We start from the raw sequence: 20449 nt of genomic DNA, 5'->3' as shown, positions 1-20449 counted from the left end.
GATGTTATCCGCTTGATATGTGCTGCAGGAGACAGGTCTGGCGTGATATCAACCCCTAAGTCTTTTTCCTTTTCTGACTCCTGAAGAATTTCCTCTCCCAGATGATACCTTGTATCTGGCCTCCTGCTCCCTACACCTATCTTCATTACATTACATTTGGTTGGGTTAAACTCTAACAACCATTTGTTCGACCATTCCTTCAGCTTGTCTAGGTCTTCTTGAAGCCTCAAACAGTCCTCTTCTGTTTTAATCCTTCTCATAATTTTAGCATCGTCCGCAAACATTGAGAGAAATGAATCGATACCCTCCGGGAGATCATTTACATATATCAGAAACAAGATAGGACCGAGTACAGAGCCCTGTGGGACTCCACTGGTGACTTCACGCCAATCGGAGGTCTCACCCCTCACCGTAACTCTCTGCTTCCTATTGCTTAGATACTCCCTTATCCACTGGAGCACCTTACCAGCTACACCTGCCTGTCTCTCCAGCTTATGTACCAGCCTCTTATGCGGTACTGTGTCAAAGGCTTTCCGACAATCCAAGAAAATGCAGTCCGCCCAGCCCTCTCTTTCTTGCTTAATCTGTGTCACCTGATCGTAGAATTCTATCAAGCCTGTAAGGCAAGATTTACCCTCCCTGAATCCATGTTGGCGATTTGTCACGACGTCCCTTCTCTCCAGATGTGTTACCAGGTTTTTTCTCACGATCTTCTCCATCACCTTGCATGGTATACAAGTCAAGGACACTGGCCTGTAGTTCAGTGCCTCTTGTCTGTCGCCCTTTTTGTATATTGGGACCACATTCGCCGTCTTCCATATTTCTGGTAGGTCTCCCGTCTCTAGTGATTTACTATACACTATGGAGAGTGGCAAGCAAAGTGCCTCTGCACACTCTTTCAGTACCCATGGTGAGATCCCATCTGGACCAACCGCCTTTCTAACATCCAGATCCAGCAGGTGTCTCTTGACCTCCTCTCTCGTAATTTCGAACTCCTCCAAGGCCGCCTGGTTTACCTCCCTTTCTCCTAGCACAGTGACCTCACCCTGTTCTATTGTGAAGACCTCCTGGAACCTCTTGTTGAGTTCCTCACACACCTCTCTGTCATTCTCTGTATACCTGTCCTCGCCTGTTCTAAGTTTCAATACCTGTTCTTTCACTGTTGTTTTCCTTCTGATGTGACTGTGGAGTAGCTTTGGTTCGGTCTTGGCTTGTTTGCTATATCATTTTCAAAATTTTTCTCTGCTTCTCTTCTCACCCTGACGTACTCATTCCTGGTTCTCTGTGTGTGTGTGTATGTGTGTGTATGTGTATGTGTGTGTGTGTGTGTGGTGTGTGTGTGTGTGTGTGTGTGTGTGTGTGTGTGTGTGTGTGTGTGTGTGTGTGTGTGTGTGTGTTTTGTGGCAAAAAAAAAATAATTTGATATATGACAGATGGGAAGGGAGCCGAAAGAGCCAAACCCCCATAAGCACAATTAGATGAATACTCTTGGCCACTCGCTCCCAACACTTTGCCGTTAGAAGGGGGAGAATAACACTTTGCCGTTGGGGGGGTGGGGGAATAACACTTTGCCGTTGGGGGGGGGGGGGGGAAATAACACTTTGCTGTGGGAGGACAAACACTTTGCCGTGGGGGACAAACACTTTGCCGTTGGGGGGGACTAACACTTTGCCGTTGGGGGGGACTAACACTTTGCAGAGGGGGGACAAACACTTTGCCATTGGGGGAGTAACACGTAACTTGCCATGGGGGGACTAACACTTTGCCGTGGGGGTGACTAACAACACGCAAACAGTATGCCCTCAAAACCGCGTGAGCGAGAGGCCCGCAAATCCGAGCGAGCGAGATCCCTGCAAAACCTAGCAAGCAAGAGGCCCGCAAAACATAGCGAGCGAGAGGCCCGCAAAAACCTAGCGAGCGAGAGGCCCGCAAAACCTAGCGAGCGAGATGCCAGCAAAACCTAGCGAGCGAGAGGCCCGCAAAACCTAGCGAGCGAGAGGCCCGCAAAACCGAGCGAGCGAGAGGCCCTCAAAACCGAACGAGCGAGAGGCCCGCAAACCGAGCAAGCGAGAGGCCCGCAAAACAGAGCGAGCGAGAGGCCCGCAAAACAGAGCGAGCGAGAGGCCCGCAAAACAGAGCGAGCGAGAGGAACGCAAAACAGAGCTAGCGAGAGGCCCGGAAAACAGAGCGAGCGAGAGGCCCGCAAAACTTAGCGAGCGAGAGGCCCGCAAAACCGAGCGAGCGAGAGGCCCGCAAAATCAAGCGAGCGAGAGGCCCGCAAAACAGAGCGAGCGAGAGGCCCGCAAAACAGAGCGAGCGAGAGTCCCGCAAAACAAAGCGAGCGAGAGGCCCGCAAAACTTAGCGAGCGAGAGGCCCGCAAAACAGAGCGAGCGAGAGTCCCGCAAAACAGAGCGAGCGAGAGGCCCGCAAAACTTAGCGAGCGAGAGGCCCGCAAAAACGAGCGAGCGAGAGGACCGCAAAACTTAGCGAGCGAGAGGCCCGCAAAACAGAGCGAGCGAGAGGCCTGCATAACCTAGCGAGCGAGAGGCCCGCAAAACCAAGGTCGTGTTAGTCACCTCCACGGCAAGGTGTTAGTCACCTCCACGGCAAAGTGTTAGCCCCACGGCAAAGTGTTAAGGTAGGAATCTGGTGTTCTTACACCAGGTTATTCCTCAGTTCACGAACTGTAGTTCACTGAGGTCGTGACCTGCCCCGCCTGCCCCGGGTCACGGGAGTCACGGGCTGCGGTGTTATGCGCAGAGTGTGTGACACTGGTGTTGTCACGGGTGTTGTCACAGGGGTGGTCACTGGGGTAGTCACGGATGTGGTCACGGATGTAGTCACGGGTGTAGTCATCACCAATTATACCACAGGTGGTGTCCTGTAGCATCACGTCTGTGTCACGGGTGACCTGGGTCGTGACCTGGGTCGTATACCGACACGCCTGCCCCGGATCATGGGAGTCACGGGCTGCGGTGTTATGCGCAGAGTGTGTGACACTGGTGTTGTCACAGGGGTGGTCACGGATGGGATAGTCACGGATGTGGTCACGGATGTAGTCACCACCAATTATGCCACAGGTGGAGTCCTGTAGCACCACGTCTGTGTCACGGGTGACCTGGGTCGTGACCTGGGTCGTATACCGACACGCCTGCCCCGGATCACGGGAGTCACGGGCTGCGGTGTAATGCGCAGAGTGTGTGACACTGGTGTTGTCACAGGGGTAGTCACGGATGTAGTCACGGGGTGGTCACCACCAATTATGCCACGGGTGGTGTCCTGTAGCACCACGTCTGTGTCACAGGTGACCTGGGCCGTGACCTAGGCCGTGACCTGGGTTGTATCCCGACACGCCTGCCCTGGATCATGGGAGTCACGGGCTGCGGTGTTATGCGCAGAGTGTGTGACACTGGTGTTGTCACAGGGGTTGTCACGGGGGTTGTCACGGATGTAGTCACGGGGGTGGTCACCACCAATTATGCCTCAGGTGGTGTCCTGTAGCACCACGTCTGTGTCACAGGTGACCTGGGCCGTGACCTGGATCGTATCCCGACACGCCTGCCCCGGATCACGGGAGTCACGGGCTATGGTGTTATGCGCAGAGTGTGTGACACTGGTGTTGTCACAGGGGTAGTCACGGGGGTTGTCACGGGTGTGGACACGGGGGTAGTCACGGGGGTAGTCACAGTGCTGGTCACGGGGGTTGTCACCACCAATTATGCCACAGGTGGTGTCCTGTAGCACCACGTCTGTGTCACGGGTGATCTAGGTCGTGACCTGGGTCATATCCCTACACGCCTGCCCCGGAATACGGGAGTCACGGGCTGCGGTGTTATGCGCAGAGTGTGTGACACTGGTGTTGTCACAGGGGTTGTCACGGGGGTTGTCACGGGGTGGTCACTGCTGTTGTCACAGGGGTTGTCACGGATGTAGTCACAGGGGTTGTCACGGATGTAGTCACGGGGGTGGTCAACACCAATTATGCCTCAGGTGGTGTCCGGTAGCACCACGTCTGTGTCACAGGTGACCTGGGTCGTATCCCCACACGCCTGCCCCGGATTCCGGGAGTCACGGGCTGTGGTGTTATGCGCAGAGTGTGTGACACTGGTGTTGTCACGGGGGTGGTCACGGGTGGGGTCACTGGAGGTGGCCCCGTCGACTCCGTCTCCTTCACTTAGGACTCAACTGGGTCCAGGTCGAGAAGGATACTAAGGGTCCTGATGATGGCCCACCAGACGGCCACCTCGAGGACGCCCGTCACGAAGCACCTGGACATGGTCCAGCAGGTCCAGGGGGTCGTGAAGGTCCCGGGGCGTGGAGGGACGATCACCTTCAAGAGGGGGACGTTACTCAACAGTCCCCGCCAGCTGGAGTCGTACTGCCGCTAGAGGAGGCGCAGACGGAGGTGGTTCTGGACCACACCCCAGACGTACCACAACACACGACACACCACCGCCACCACCATCATCATGGAGGTGTTGATTCTATCAGTACTCATTATTTATGTTTTATTTTTTCTGAAAAGTATTTTGTTTTTTACAGAATATTAATAATTTGTTGCTGTATTGTTCATCGCTAATGTTTGGAAATGAGATGTGTTACAACATGCAGAAATACGACACGCACCTGGCAGCTACCAGGTGATTGTAGTGGAGTAGCTACCTGGTGATTGTAGTGGTGTAGCTACGTGTTGATTGTAGTGGTGGAGCTACCTTGTGATTGTAGTGGTGGAGCTACCTGGTGATTGTAGTGGTGGAGCTTCGTGGTGATTGTAGTGGTGTAGCTACGTGGTGATTGTAGTGGTGGAGCTACCTGGTGATTGTAGTGGTGTAGCTACGTGGTGATTGTAGTGGTGGAGCTACCTGGTGATTGTAGTGGTGGAGCTACCTGTTGATGGTAGTGGTGAAGCTACCTGGTGATGGTAGTGGTGAAGCTACCTGGTGATGGTAGTAGTGAAGCTACTTGGTGATTGTAGTAGTGGAGCTACCTGGTGATGGTAATGGTGTAGCTACCTGGTGATGGTAGTGGTGTAGCTACCTGGTGATGGTAGTGATGTAGCTACCTGTTGATGGTAGTGGTGTAGCTACCTTGTGATGGTAGTGGTGGAGCTACCTGGTGATGGTAGTGGTGTAGCTACCTGGTGATGGTAGTGGTGTAGCTACCTAGTGATGGTAGTGGTGTAGCTACCTGGTGATTGTAGTGGAGCCGCTACCTGGTGATTGTAGTCGGGTAGCTACCTGGTGATGGTAGTGGTGTTGCTATGTGGTGATTGTAGTGGTGTAGCTACCTGGTGATGGTAGTGGTGTAGCTACCTGGTGATGGTAGTGGTGTAGCTACCTGGTGATGGTAGTGGTGTAGCTACCTGGTGATGGTAGTGGTGTAGCTACCTGGTGATGGTAGTGGTGTAGCTACCTAGTGATGGTAGTGGTGTAGCTACCTGGTAATTGTAGTGGAGCAGCTACCTGGTGATTGTAGTCGGGTAGCTACCTGGTGATGGTAGTGGTGTTGCTACGTGGTGATTGTAGTGGTGTAGCTACCTGGTGATTGTAGTGGTGTAGCTACCTGGTGATGGTAGTGGTGTAGCTACCTGGTGACGGTAGTGGTGTAGATACCAGGTGATTGTAGTGGTGGAGCTACCTGGTGATTGAAGTGGTGTAGCTACCTGGTGATTGTAGTGGTGTAGCTACCTGGTGATGGTAGTGTTGTAGCTTCCTGGTGATGGTAGTGATGTACTTACCTGGTGACTGAAGTGGTGTAGCTACGTGGTGATTGTAGTGGTGTTGCTACCTGGTGATGGTAGTGTTGTAGCTACCTGGTGATGGTAGTGTTGTAGCTACCTGGTGATGGTAGTGGTGTTGCTACCTGGTGATGGTAGTGATGTAGCTACCTGGTGATGGTAGTGGTGTAGCTACCTGGTGATGGTAGTGGTGTAGCTACCTAGTGATGGTAGTGGTGTAGCTACCTGGTGATTGTAGTGGAGCAGCTACCTGGTGATTGTAGTCGGGTAGCTACCTGGTGATGGTAGTGGTGTTGCTACGTGGTGATTGTAGTGGTGTAGCTACCTGGTGATGGTAGTGGTGTAGATACCAGGTGATTGTAGTGGTGGAGCTACCTGGTGATTGAAGTGGTGTAGCTTCCTGGTGATTGTAGTGGTCTAGCTACCTGGTGATGGTAGTGTTGTAGCTACCTGGTGATGGTAGTGTTGTAGCTACCTGGTGATGGTAGTGGTGTAGCTACCTAGTGATGGTAGTGGTGTAGCTACCTGGTGATTGTAGTGGAGCAGCTACCTGGTGATTGTAGTCGGGTAGCTACCTGGTGATGGTAGTGGTGTTGCTACGTGGTGATTGTAGTGGTGTAGCTACCTGGTGATGGTAGTGGTGTAGATACCAGGTGATTGTAGTGGTGGAGCTACCTGGTGATTGAAGTGGTGTAGCTTCCTGGTGATTGTAGTGGTCTAGCTACCTGGTGATGGTAGTGTTGTAGCTACCTGGTGATGGTAGTGATGTACTTACCTGGTGACTGAAGTGGTGTAGCTACGTGGTGATTGTAGTGGTGTTGCTACCTGGTGATGGTAGTGTTGTAGCTACCTGGTGATGGTAGTGTTGTAGCTACCTGGTGATGGTAGTGTGTTGCTACCTGGTGATGGTAGTGATGTAGCTACCTGGTGATGGTAGTGGGAGCTACCTGGTGATGGTAGTGATGTAGCTACCTGGTGATGGTAGTGGTGGAGCTACCTGGTGATTGTAGTGGTGGAGCTACCTGGTAATGGTAGTGGTGGAGCTACCTGGTGATGGTAGTGGTGGAGCTACCTGGTGATGGTAGTGATGTAGCTACCTGGTGATGGTAGTGGTGGAGCTACCTGGTGATTGTAGTGGTGGAGCTACCTGGTGATCGTAGTGGTGGAGCTACCTGGCGATGGTAGTGATGTAGCTACCTGGTGATGGTAGTGGTGGAGCTACCTGGTGATAGTAGTGGTGTAGCTACCTGGTGATGGTAGTGTTGTAGCTACCTGGTGATGGTAGTGGTGTTGCTACCTGGTGATGGTAGTGGTGTAGCTACCTGGTGATGGTAGTGGTGTAGCTACCTGGTGATGGTAGTGGTGGAGCTACCTGGTGATGGTAGTGGTGGAGCTACCTGGTGATAGTAGTGGTGGAGCTACCTGGTGATAGTAGTGGTGGAGCTACCTACACCTGTGTGTGTGTGTGTGTGGTGTGTGTGTGTGTGTGTGTGTGTGTGTGTGTGTGTGTGTGTGTGTGTGTGTGTTGTGTGTGTGTGTGTGTGTGGGTGTGTGTGTGTGTGTGTTGTGTGTGTGTGTGTGTGTGTGTTTGTGTGTGTGTGTGTGTGTGGTGTGTGTGTGTGTGTGTGTGTGTGTGTGTGTGTGTGTTTTGTGGCAAAAAAAATAATTTGATATATGACAGATGGGAAGGGAGCCGAAAGAGCCAAACCCCCATAAGCACAATTAGATGAATACTCTTGGCCACTCGCTCCTAACACTTTGCCGTTAGGGGGGGGGGGGGAAATAACACTTTGCCGTTGGGGGGGGGAATAACACTTTGCCGTTGGGGGGGGGGGAAATAACACTTTGCTGTGGGAGGACAAACACTTTTCCGTGGGGGGACAAACACTTTGCCGTGGGGGACAAACACTTTGCCGTTGGGGGGGACTAACACTTTGCCGTTGGGGGGGACTAACACTTTGCAGAGGGGGGACAAACACTTTGCCATTGGGGGAGTAACACGTAACTTGCCATGGGGGGACTAACACTTTGCCGTGGGGGTGACTAACAACACGCAAACAGTATGCCCTCAAAACTGCGCGAGCGAGAGGCCCGCAAATCCGAGCGAGCGAAATCCCTGCAAAACCTAGCAAGCAAGATGCCCGCAAAACCTAGCGAGCGAGAGGCCCGCAAAAACCTAGCGAGCGAGAGGCCCGCAAAACCTAGCGAGCGAGAGGCCCGCAAAACCTAGCGAGCGAGAGGCCTGCAAAACCGAGCGAGCGAGAGGCCCTCAAAACCGAGCGAGCGAGAGGCCCGCAAAACCGAGCAAGCGAGAGGCCCGCAAAACAGAGCGAGTGAGAGGCCCGCAAAACAGAGCGAGCGAGAGGCCCGCAAAACAGAGCGAGCGAGAGGCCCGCAAAACAGAGCGAGCGAGAGGCCCGGAAAACAGAGCGAGCGAGAGGAACGCAAAACCGAGCGAGCGAGAGGCCCGCAAAACTTAGCGAGCGAGAGACCCGCAAAACCGAGCGAGTGAGAGGCCCGCAAAACCGAGCGAGCGAGAGGACCGCAAAACTTAGCGAGCGAGAGGCCCACAAAACCGAGCGAGCGAGAGGCCCGCAAAATCAAGCGAGCGAGAGGCCCGCAAAACAGAGCGAGCGAGAGGCCCGCAAAACAGAGCGAGCGAGAGTCCCGCAAAACAAAGCGAGCGAGAGGCCCGCAAAACTTAGCGAGCGAGAGGCCCGCAAAACAGAGCGCGAGAGTCCCGCAAAACAGAGCGAGCGAGAGGCCCGCAAAACTTAGCGAGCGAGAGGCCCGCAAAAACGAGCGAGCGAGAGGACCGGAAAACTTAGCGAGCAAGAGGCCCGCAAAACGGAGCGAGCGAGAGGCCTGCATAACCTAGCGAGCGAGAGGCCCGCAATACCAAGGTCGTGTTAGTCACCTCCACGGCAAGGTGTTAGTCACCTCCACGGCAAAGTGTTAGCCCCCACGGCAAAGTGTTAAGGAAGGAATCTGGTGTTCCTACACCAGGTTATTCCTCAGTTCACGAACTGTAGTTCACTGAGGTCGTGACCTGCCACGCCTGCCCCGGGTCACGGGAGTCACGGGCTGCGGTGTTATGCGCAGAGTGTGTGACACTGGTGTTGTCACGGGTGTTGTCACAGGGGTGGTCACTGGGGTAGTCACGGATGTAGTCACGGGTGTAGTCATCACCAATTATGCCACAGGTGGTGTCCTGTAGCACCACGTCTGTGTCACAGGTGACCTGGGTCGTGACCTGGGTCGTATACCGACACGCCTGCCCCGGATCATGGGAGTCACGGGCTGCGGTGTTATGCGCAGAGTGTGTGACACTGGTGTTGTCACAGGGGTGGTCACGGATGGGATAGTCACGGATGTGGTCACGGATGTAGTCACGGGTGTAGTCACCACCAATTATGCCACAGGTGGAGTCCTGTAGCACCACGTCTGTGTCACGGGTGACCTGGGTCGTGACCTGGGTCGTATACCGACACGCCTGCCCCGGATCACGGGAGTCACGGGCTGCGGTGTAATGCGCAGAGTGTGTGACACTGGTGTTGTCACAGGGGTAGTCACGGGGGTTGTCACGGATGTAGTCACGGGGGTGGTCACCACCAATTATGCCACAGATGGTGTCCTGTAGCACCACGTCTGTGTCACAGGTGACCTGGGCCGTGACCTAGGCCGTGACCTGGGTTGTATCCCGACACGCCTGCCCGGATCATGGGAGTCACGGGCTGCGGTGTTATGCGCAGAGTGTGTGACACTGGTGTTGTCACAGGGGTTGTCACGGGGGTGGTCACTGCTGTTGTCATAGGGGTTGTCACGGATGTAGTCACGGGGGTGGTCAACACCAATTATGCCTCAGGTGGTGTCCGGTAGCACCACGTCTGTGTCACAGGTGACCTGGGTCGTGACCTGGGTCGTATCCCCACACGCCTGCCCCGAATTCCGGGAGTCACGGGCTGTGGTGTTATGCGCAGAGTGTGTGACACTGGTGTTGTCACGGGGGTGGTCACGGGTGGGGTCACTGGAGGTGGCCCCGTCGACTCCGTCTCCTTCACTTAGGACTCAACTGGGTCCAGGTCGAGAAGGATTCTAAGGGTCCTGATGATGGCCCACCAGACGGCCACCTCGCGGACGCCCGTCACGAAGCACCTGGACATGGTCCAGCAGGTCCAGGGGGTCGTGAAGGTCCCGGGGCGTGGAGGGACGATCACCTTCAAGAGGGGGCCGTTACTCAACAGTCCCCGCCAGCTGGAGTCGTACTGCCGCTAGAGGAGGCGCAGACGGAGGTGGTTCTGGACCACACCCCAGACGTACCACAACACACGACACACCACCGCCACCACCATCATCATGGAGGTGTTGATTCTATCAGTACTCATTATTTATGTTTTATTTTTTCTGAAAAGTATTTTGTTTTTTACAGAATATTATTAATTTGTTGCTGTATTGTTCATCGCTAATGTTTGGAAATGAGATGTGTTACAACATGCAGAAATACGACACGCACCTGGCAGCTACCAGGTGATTGTAGTGGAGTAGCTACCTGGTGATTGTAGTGGTGTAGCTACGTGTTGATTGTAGTGGTGGAGCTACCTTGTGATTGTAGTGGTGGAGCTACCTGGTGATTGTAGTGGTGGAGCTTCGTGGTGATTGTAGTGGTGTAGCTACGTGGTGATTGTAGTGGTGGAGCTACCTGGTGATTGTAGTGGTGTAGCTACGTGGTGATTGTAGTGGTGGAGCTACCTGGTGATTGTAGTGGTGGAGCTACCTGGTGATGGTAGTGGTGAAGCTACCTGGTGATGGTAGTGGTGAAGCTACCTGGTGATGGTAGTAGTGAAGCTACTTGGTGATTGTAGTAGTGGAGCTACCTGGTGATGGTAGTGGTGTAGCTACCTGGTGATGGTAGTGGTGTAGCTACCTGGTGATGGTAGTGATGTAGCTACCTGTTGATGGTAGTGGTGTAGCTACCTGTGATGGTAGTGGTGGAGCTACCTGGTGATGGTAGTGGTGTAGCTACCTGGTGATGGTAGTGGTGTAGCTACCTGGTGATTGTAGTAGAGCCGCTACCTGGTGATTGTAGTCGGGTAGCTACCTGGTGATGGTAGTGGTGTTGCTATGTGGTGATTGTAGTGGTGTAGCTACCTGGTGATGGTAGTGGTGTAGCTACCTGGTGATGGTAGTGGTGTAGCTACCTGGTGATGGTAGTGGTGTAGCTACCTGGTGATGGTAGTGGTGTAGCTACCTAGTGATGGTAGTGGTGTAGCTACCTGGTGATTGTAGTGGAGCAGTACCTGGTGATTGTAGTCGGGTAGCTACCTGGTGATGGTAGTGGTGTTGCTACGTGGTGATTGTAGTGGTGTAGCTACCTGGTGATTGTAGTGGTGTAGCTACCTGGTGATGGTAGTGGTGTAGCTACCTGGTGATGGTAGTGGTGTAGATACCAGGTGATTGTAGTGGTGGAGCTACTGGTGATTGAAGTGGTGTAGCTACCTGGTGATTGTAGTGGTGTAGCTACCTGGTGATGGTAGTGTTGTAGCTACCTGGTGATGGTAGTGATGTACTTACCTGGTGACTGAAGTGGTGTAGCTACGTGGTGATTGTAGTGGTGTTGCTACCTGGTGATGGTAGTGTTGTAGCTACCTGGTGATGGTAGTGTTGTAGCTACCTGGTGATGGTAGTGGTGTTGCTACCTGGTGATGGTAGTGATGTAGCTACCTGGTGATGGTAGTGGTGGAGCTACCTGGTGATGGTAGTGATGTAGCTACCTGGTGATGGTAGTGGTGGAGCTACCTGGTGATTGTAGTGGTGGAGCTACCTGGTAATGGTAGTGGTGGAGCTACCTGGTGATGGTAGTGGTGGAGCTACCTGGTGATGGTAGTGATGTAGCTACCTGGTGATGGTAGTGGTGGAGCTACCTGGTGATTGTAGTGGTGGAGCTACCTGGCGATGGTAGTGATGTAGCTACCTGGTGATGGTAGTGGTGGAGCTACCTGGTGATAGTAGTGGTGTAGCTACCTGGTGATGGTAGTGTTGTAGCTACCTGGTGATGGTAGTGGTGTTGCTACCTGGTGATGGTAGTGGTGTAGCTACCTGGTGATGGTAGTGGTGTAGCTACCTGGTGATGGTAGTGGTGGAGCTACCTGGTGATGGTAGTGGTGGAGCTACCTGGTGATAGTAGTGGTGGAGCTACCTACACCTGTGTGTGTGTGTGTGTGTGTGTGTGTGTGTGTGTGTGTGTGTGTGTGTGTGTGTGTGTGTGTGTGTGTGTGTACTCACCTAGTTGTACTCACCTAGTTGTGTCTGCAGGATCGAGCATTGACTCTTGGATCCCGCCTTTCGAGCATCGGTTGTTTACAGCAATGACTCCTGTCCTATTTCCCTATCATACCTGGTTTTAAAATTATGAATAGTATTTGCTTCCACAACCTGTTCCTGAAGTGCATTCCATTTCCCCACTACTCTCACGCTAAAAGAAAACTTCCTAACATCTCTGTGACTCATCTGAGTTTCAAGCTTCCATCCATGTCCTCTCGTTCTGTTACTATTCCGCGTGAACATTTCGTCTATGTCCACTCTGTCAATTCCTCTGAGTATCTTATACGTTCCTATCATGTCCCCCCTCTCCCTTCTTCTTTCTAGTGTCGTAAGGCACAGTTCCCTCAGGCGCTCTTCATACCCCATCCCTCGTAGCTCTGGGACGAGTCTCGTTGCAAACCTCTGAACCTTTTCCAGTTTCATTATATGCTTCTTCAGATGGGGACTCCATGATGAGGCGGCATACTCTAAGACTGGCCTTACGTAGGCAGTGTAAAGCGCCCTAAATGCCTCCTTACTTAGGTTTCTGAATGATGTTCTAACTGTTTGCCAGTGTAGAGTACGCTGCTGTCGTTATCCTATTAATATGTGCCTCAGGAGATAAATTAGGTGTTACGTCCACCCCCAGGTCTCTTTCACGCGTCGTTACAGGTAGGCTGTTCCCCTTCATTGTGTACTGTCCCTTTGGTCTCCTATCTCCTAGTCCCATTTCCATAACTTTACATTTGCTCGTGTTGAATTCTAGTAGCCATTTCTCTGACCATCTCTGCAATCTGTTCAGGTCCTCTTGGAGGATCCTGCAATCCTCATCTGTCACAACTCTTCTCATCAACTTTGCATCATCCGCAACATCGCCATGTAGGACACTACGCCTGTAAACATGTCGTTAACATATACAAGAAATAGAATTGGTCCCAGCACCGATCCTTGTGGTACTCCACTTGTTACTGTTCGCCAGTCCGACTTCTCGCCCCTTACCGTAACTCTTTGGCTCCTTCCTGTTAGGTAGTTCCTATCCATTCTAGGACCTTTCCCCCCACCCCCGCCCTGCCTCTCGAGCTTGAAACAGCAGTCTCATGTGCGGTACTGTATCAAAGGCTTTTTGGCAGTCCAGAAATATGCAGGTCTGGCCCAACCATCTCTGTCCTGTCTTATCCTCGTTATTTTATCATAGAATTCCAGAAGGTTTGTTAGGCACGATTTCCCTGTCCAGAACCCATGTTGATGTTTGTTCACAAACCTAATGTTCTCCAGGTGTGCAACCAGTTGCAGCCTAATTTCTCTTTCCAGTATTTTACAGGGGATGCTTGTCAGTGATACAGGTCTGTAGTTAAGTGCCTCCTCCCTATCTCCTTTCTTGAAGATCGGCACGACATTTGCCTTCTTCCAGCAACTGGGCAATTCTCCTGACATAAGTGACTCATTAAAGATCATTGCCAGAGGCACGCTGAGGGCCTGTGCTGCTTCTTTTAGTATCCACGGTGATACTTTGTCTGGTCCAACTGCTTTAGTTGCATCTAGAGTTGTCAACTGTTTCATTACCTCCTCTGCTGTCACCTCTATATCTGATAGTCTTTCATCTAGGGTAACCCCTTCCAACAATGGGAGCTGCTCAGGCTCGGTAGTGAACACTCCATGGAAACTGGCATTCAGTGCCTCACAGATTTCCTTGTCACTTTCAGTATATGCCCCCTCTGTCTTCCTTAGTCTTGTCACTTGGTCGTTCACCGACATTTTTCTTCTTATATGACTGTGTAGTAACTTAGGTTGTTTTTTTCGCTTTGATTGCAATATCGTTCTCATAGTCCCTTTCCGATGTTCGTCTTATGTTAATGTAATCGTTCCTAGCTCTGTTGTATCTGCTTCTGTTGTCCTCTGTTCTTTGTCTTCTGTACTTCCTCCACTCCCGTCTGCTGGCCATTTTTGCTTCCTGACACTGTCTATTAAACCATGGGTTATTATATTCCTTCTTATTTTTTCCCTTTACCGTTGGTATAAATCTCTCTTCGGCCTCCTGGCATTTCTGTATGACTAGGTCCATCATATCTTGGACTGTTTTTCCTCTAATTTCTTCCTCCCACTGCACTTCACCCAGATAGTCCCTTATCCTCATATAGTCCCCTTTCCTGTAGTCAGCTCTCCTTTCCCAGATCTCTTGTCCCATGGTCATAAGTTTGAATTCCATCATGTAGTCAAAGACTAGGACACAATGGTCACTGGCCCCTAGAGGTATTTCATGTTCTAAATTCTCGATATCTTCTTCGTTCTGGGTGAAAATCAGGTCTAATAGGCTCGGTGCATCTCCTCCTCTTTCCCGAGGAGGGCCTCTCGCTCGCTCTGTTTTGCGGGCCTCTCGCTCGCTAGGTTTTGCGGGCCTCTCGCTCGCTAGGTTTTTGCGGGCCTCTCGCTCGCTAGGTTTTGCGGGCCTCTCGCTCACGCGGTTTTGAGGGCATACTGTTTGCGTGTTGTTAGTCACCCCCACGGCAAAGTGTTAGTCCCCCAATGGCAAGTTACGTGTTACTCCCTCAATGGCAAAGTGTTTGTCCCCCCTCTGCAAAGTGTTAGTCCCCCCCAACGGCAAAGTGTTAGTCCCCCCCAACGGCAAAGTGTTTGTCCCCCCACGGCAAAGTGTTTGTCCCCCCACGGCAAAGTGTTTGTCCTCCCACAGCAAAGTGTTATTTCCCCCCCCCCCCCAACGGCAAAGTGTTATTTCCCCCCCCCCCCCCCAACGGCAAAGTGTTATTCCCCCCCCCCCCAACGGCAAAGTGTTAGGAGCGAGTGGCCAAGAGTATTCATCTAATTGTGCTTATGGGGGTTTGGCTCTTTCGGCTCCCTTCCCATCTGTCATATATCAAATTATTTTTTTTTTGCCACAAAACACACACACACACACCACACACACACACACACACACACACACACACACACACACACGCACGCACGCACGCACGCACGCACGCACGCACGCACGCACGCACACACACACACACACACACACACACACACACACACACACACACACATTGGGGGACTTGTCTTGTGACCATCGTGTTGGGTGGACGTGGGTTGGGAGCTCCTGGTTCACTAGTGGAGTGGGAGGGGTAATCAGGCAACTTCGAAGTGAAAAAGTGTGTACAAGTGAATGAAAAAACCTTGAGTTTTGGCCAGAGCCATAAGGTAGTGAAGAAAAACAGTTTAAATAGCGTAATTCAAAATAGTTGAGGAAGTATTGTGGCAGTGTGGAGCAGACCTCACCGACCTCTGACCGCGTGACCTCACCCCGGCAGCAACCTTCTACCACCACGTGGGACGACGCTTGGAGATTCACTCACCTATTGTGTTAGCAGGACGGTAAGATACTTGGAACCCCAGTGGGTAAGGTTGCATTATAGCAATGACTAGGTCAGGAAGGGTGTCTAGGTCCAACAGTATTATGATTGAGGAAGAAGATAAGTTTGTGGAGAAGATGATTGGGAAATTTGTAGAGAAGAGGGATGTTTGGATAGGTGATCTAATCCAGGAGATTAAAAGTGAAGTCTTTAATAAGATACAGGGCGAGGTTCAAAGACTCAAACAAGAGTTTATGGATTATATTCAAGAGGAAATCAGGAAGAGCAGGGTAGAATGGCAAGGAGAAATATCTAGGCTTACTAATGAATTTGGCAGGAATAAGGGAAGCTTGGCAGGAGAAGGGGGAGTAGTAGTAGGTGGAGTAGCGGGTGTAGGAGGGGTGGGGGTCAGCCAGGGAGAGGGCCACCAGCATGACCCTGAACTGAGAAAGACGACAATCATAATCCATGGATTACTTGAAGCCAGGGCACCATCGAGGCAGGAAAGGATGGAGATTGAGGATTTGGAACTACAGGGGATCTTGAGAGACATGAGAGCCCAGATGGCAGGGAATGAGGTGCAAGTCCACCGACGCATTGGACCATACAACTGTAACAGGAAACGACCTGTACTGGTACAGTTCACTAACGAAGAGGCAGTGGATTACATACTGCATCACAAACACCTACTCAGAGGTAGCGAAAATTACTACAACGTATTTATTGACAAATTCATGACGAAGGAGGAACAGATTGCCCACAGAGCAAGCAAACAACAGTACGACTCTTCCCATTTGAGCGCAGCTACACACCCCAGTGCTAAACCACCCCATGCTAACCAGCTCACACGTGCTTCTCAGGTCACCCCTTCCCCAAATCAGCCGCCCCTGCTTATCTCCCCAGCACATCCCTTGACCCCTCTGACCCCACTGGAGTCAAATTCATCCCACATTCCAAGGACCCCCTCATCACCTCAGCCCCCAAAACCCGTCCAGCCCTCATCCCCTCAACCCCCAAAACCCACCCAGCTCTCATCCCCTCAACCCCCAAAACCCATCCAGACCTCATCCCCTCAACCCCAAGAACCCACCCAGACCTCATCCCCTCAACACCCAAAGCCTACCCAGCCCTCACCCCTCCTCATCCCCTCTCCTTCCATGTGACCCCCCACCCTTGCGAGGGAGGTGGGAGGTCCCCCCCACCCCCTTTATCCTTCCCCCTCCCAACCTCTCAACCTCTATCTGTCTCCCAACCTTACGCTATCTCCCAATCCCTCTATGCCCTCCCTAATCTTCAGACCCAGTATGCCCTTCCTACTCCAGACCTACCTACCCAGGCCCTACCCCAGACCCTCCTACCTACCTTCCTAGAAGCCCAGCCCCCAGTAGCCCCCAAGCACTCTTTCTGAACACCCCCCTCCTGAACTCTTTCACCCCCCATACACCCCCCGGACCCCCCCAGACACCCCCCGGATCCCCCCGGACATCCCCCGGACCCTCCCCGCCCCCAGTCATCCCCCAGACACCCCCCAGATCCCCCAGATCCCCTCTACCCCCAGTCACCCCCCCAGACATCCCCCAGATCCCCCCAGACCCCCAGAGAAAGGGAGAACTCTGGTACAAGAGTTTCCATGAAGAATCTCAAGGTTTGGTACACCAATGCTGATGGGGTATCTAATAAAGCAGAAGAGATAAAAGAAAGAGTGAGTGAAGCAGATCCTGACATAGTTGCAATTGTGGAAACTAAAATTAATGACATGATCTCAGATGCAATCTTTCCTGAAGGGTACCAGGTGATACGAAAAGAGAGGACACAGAGACAGGGAGGGGGAGTAGCACTCCTAATAAAGCGGAAATGGAAGTTTGAAGACCTGGGAAATCGAGTTACCAATGAGTGCACAAGCTTCATACATGGAACTCTGACAGTAGATGGGAGGAAGATTGTGATCCTGGTAATCTACAATCCCCCACCAAACAGTAGAAGACCCAGGCAGGAGTATGATGACAACAACAAAGCATGTATAGATGAACTGCAGAAGGCAGCAACACTAGCCCACAGAATGAGAGCGAAGCTGCTGATCATGGGGGACCTAAATCATGGAGAGATAAATTGGGAATCAAGGAATCCCCATGGAGGGGACGAAACGTGGGGAGCAAAATTAGTAGATGTTATAGACAGGAATTTCCTGACACAACATGTGAAGGAAGACACAAGGGAAAGAGGAGGAGATGCACCGAGCCTATTAGACCTGATTTTCACCCAGAACGTAGAAGATATCGAGAATTTAGAGCATGAAATACCTCTAGGGGCCAGTGACCATTGTGTCCTAGTCTTTGACTACATGATGGAATTCAAACTTATGACCATGGGACAAGAGATCTGGGAAAGGAGAGCTGACTACAGGAAAGGGGACTATATGAGGATAAGGGACTATCTGGGTGAAGTGCAGTGGGAGGAAGAAATTAGAGGAAAAACAGTCCAAGATATGATGGACCTAGTCATACAGAAATGCCAGGAGGCCGAAGAGAGATTTATACCAACGGTAAAGGGAAAAAATAAGAAGGAATATAATAACCCATGGTTTAATAGACAGTGTCAGGAAGCAAAAATGACCAGCAGACGGGAGTGGAGGAAGTACAGAAGACAAAGAACAGAGGACAACAGAAGCAGATACAACAGAGCTAGGAACGATTACATTAACATAAGACGAACATCGGAAAGGGACTATGAGAACGATATTGCAATCAAAGCGAAAAAAACAACCTAAGTTACTACACAGTCATATAAGAAGAAAAATGTCGGTGAACGACCAAGTGACAAGACTAAGGAAGACAGAGGGGGCATATACTGAAAGTGACAAGGAAATCTGTGAGGCACTGAATGCCAGTTTCCATGGAGTGTTCACTACCGAGCCTGAGCAGCTCCCATTGTTGGAAGGGGTTACCCTAGATGAAAGACTATCAGATATAGAGGTGACAGCAGAGGAGGTAATGAAACAGTTGACAACTCTAGATGCAGCTAAAGCAGTTGGACCAGACAAAGTATCACCGTGGATACTAAAAGAAGCAGCACAGGCCCTCAGCGTGCCTCTGGCAATGATCTTTAATGAGTCACTTATGTCAGGAGAATTGCCCAGTTGCTGGAAGAAGGCAAATGTCGTGCCGATCTTCAAGAAAGGAGATAGGGAGGAGGCACTTAACTACAGACCTGTATCACTGACAAGCATCCCCTGTAAAATACTGGAAAGAATAATTAGGCTGCGACTGGTTGCACACCTGGAGAACATTAGGTTTGTGAACAAACATCAACATGGGTTCTGGACAGGGAAATCGTGCCTAACAAACCTTCTGGAATTCTATGATAAAATAACGAGGATAAGACAGGACAGAGATGGTTGGGCAGACTGCATATTTCTGGACTGCCAAAAAGCCTTTGATACAGTACCGCACATGAGACTGCTGTTCAAGCTCGAGAGGCAGGCGGGGGTGGGGGGAAAGGTCCTAGAATGGATAAGGAACTACCTAACAGGAAGGAGCCAAAGAGTTACGGTAAGGGGCGAGAAGTCGGACTGGCGAACAGTAACAAGTGGAGTACCACAAGGATCGGTGCTGGGACCAATTCTATTTCTTGTATATGTTAACGACATGTTTACAGGCGTAGAGTCCTACATGTCGATGTTTGCGGATGATGCAAAGTTGATGAGAAGAGTTGTGACAGATGAGGATTGCAGGATCCTCCAAGAGGACCTGAACAGATTGCAGAGATGGTCAGAGAAATGGCTACTAGAATTCAACACGACCAAATGTAAAGTTATGGCAATGGGACTAGGAGATAGGAGACCAAAGGGACAGTACACAATGAAGGGGAACAGCCTACCTGTAACGACGCGTGAAAGAGACCTGGGGGTGGACGTAACACCTAATCTATCTCCTGAGGCACATATTAATAGGATAACGACAGCAGCGTACTCTACACTGGCAAAAGTTAGAACATCATTCAGAAACCTAAGTAAGGAGGCATTTAGGGCGCTTTACACTGCCTACGTAAGGCCAGTCTTAGAGTATGCCGCCTCATCATGGAGTCCCCATCTGAAGAAGCATATAATGAAACTGGAAAAGGTTCAGAGGTTTGCAACGAGACTCGTCCCAGAGCTACGAGGGATGGGGTATGAAGAGCGCCTGAGGGAACTGTGCCTTACGACACTAGAAAGAAGAAGGGAGAGGGGGGACATGATAGGAACGTATAAGATACTCAGAGGAATTGACAGAGTGGACATAGACGAAATGTTCACGCGGAATAGTAACAGAACGAGAGGACATGGATGGAAGCTTGAAACTCAGATGAGTCACAGAGATGTTAGGAAGTTTTCTTTTAGCGTGAGAGTAGTGGGGAAATGGAATGCACTTCAGGAACAGGTTGTGGAAGCAAATACTATTCATAATTTTAAAACCAGGTATGATAGGGAAATAGGACAGGAGTCATTGCTGTAAACAACCGATGCTCGAAAGGCGGGATCCAAGAGTCAATGCTCGATCCTGCAGACACAACTAGGTGAGTACAACTAGGTGAGTACACACACACACACACACACACACACACACACACACACACACACACACACACACACACACACACACACACACACACACACACACACACACACACACACACACACACACACACACACACAGGTGTAGGTAGCTCCACCACTACTATCACCAGGTAGCTCCACCACTACCATCACCAGGTAGCTCCACCACTACCATCACCAGGTAGCTACACCACTACCATCACCAGGTAGCTACACCACTACCATCACCAGGTAGCAACACCACTACCATCACCAGGTAGCTACAACACTACCATCACCAGGTAGCTACACCACTACTATCACCAGGTAGCTCCACCACTACCATCACCAGGTAGCTACATCACTACCATCGCCAGGTAGCTCCACCACTACAATCACCAGGTAGCTCCACCACTACCATCACCAGGTAGCTACATCACTACCATCACCAGGTAGCTCCACCACTACCATCACCAGGTAGCTCCACCACT

Source organism: Procambarus clarkii, chromosome 27 (genome assembly GCF_040958095.1).
Source record: "Procambarus clarkii isolate CNS0578487 chromosome 27, FALCON_Pclarkii_2.0, whole genome shotgun sequence".
In the NCBI taxonomy this organism is placed as follows: Eukaryota; Metazoa; Arthropoda; class Malacostraca; order Decapoda; family Cambaridae; genus Procambarus; species Procambarus clarkii.
This window is presented reverse-complemented; position numbering follows the sequence as displayed.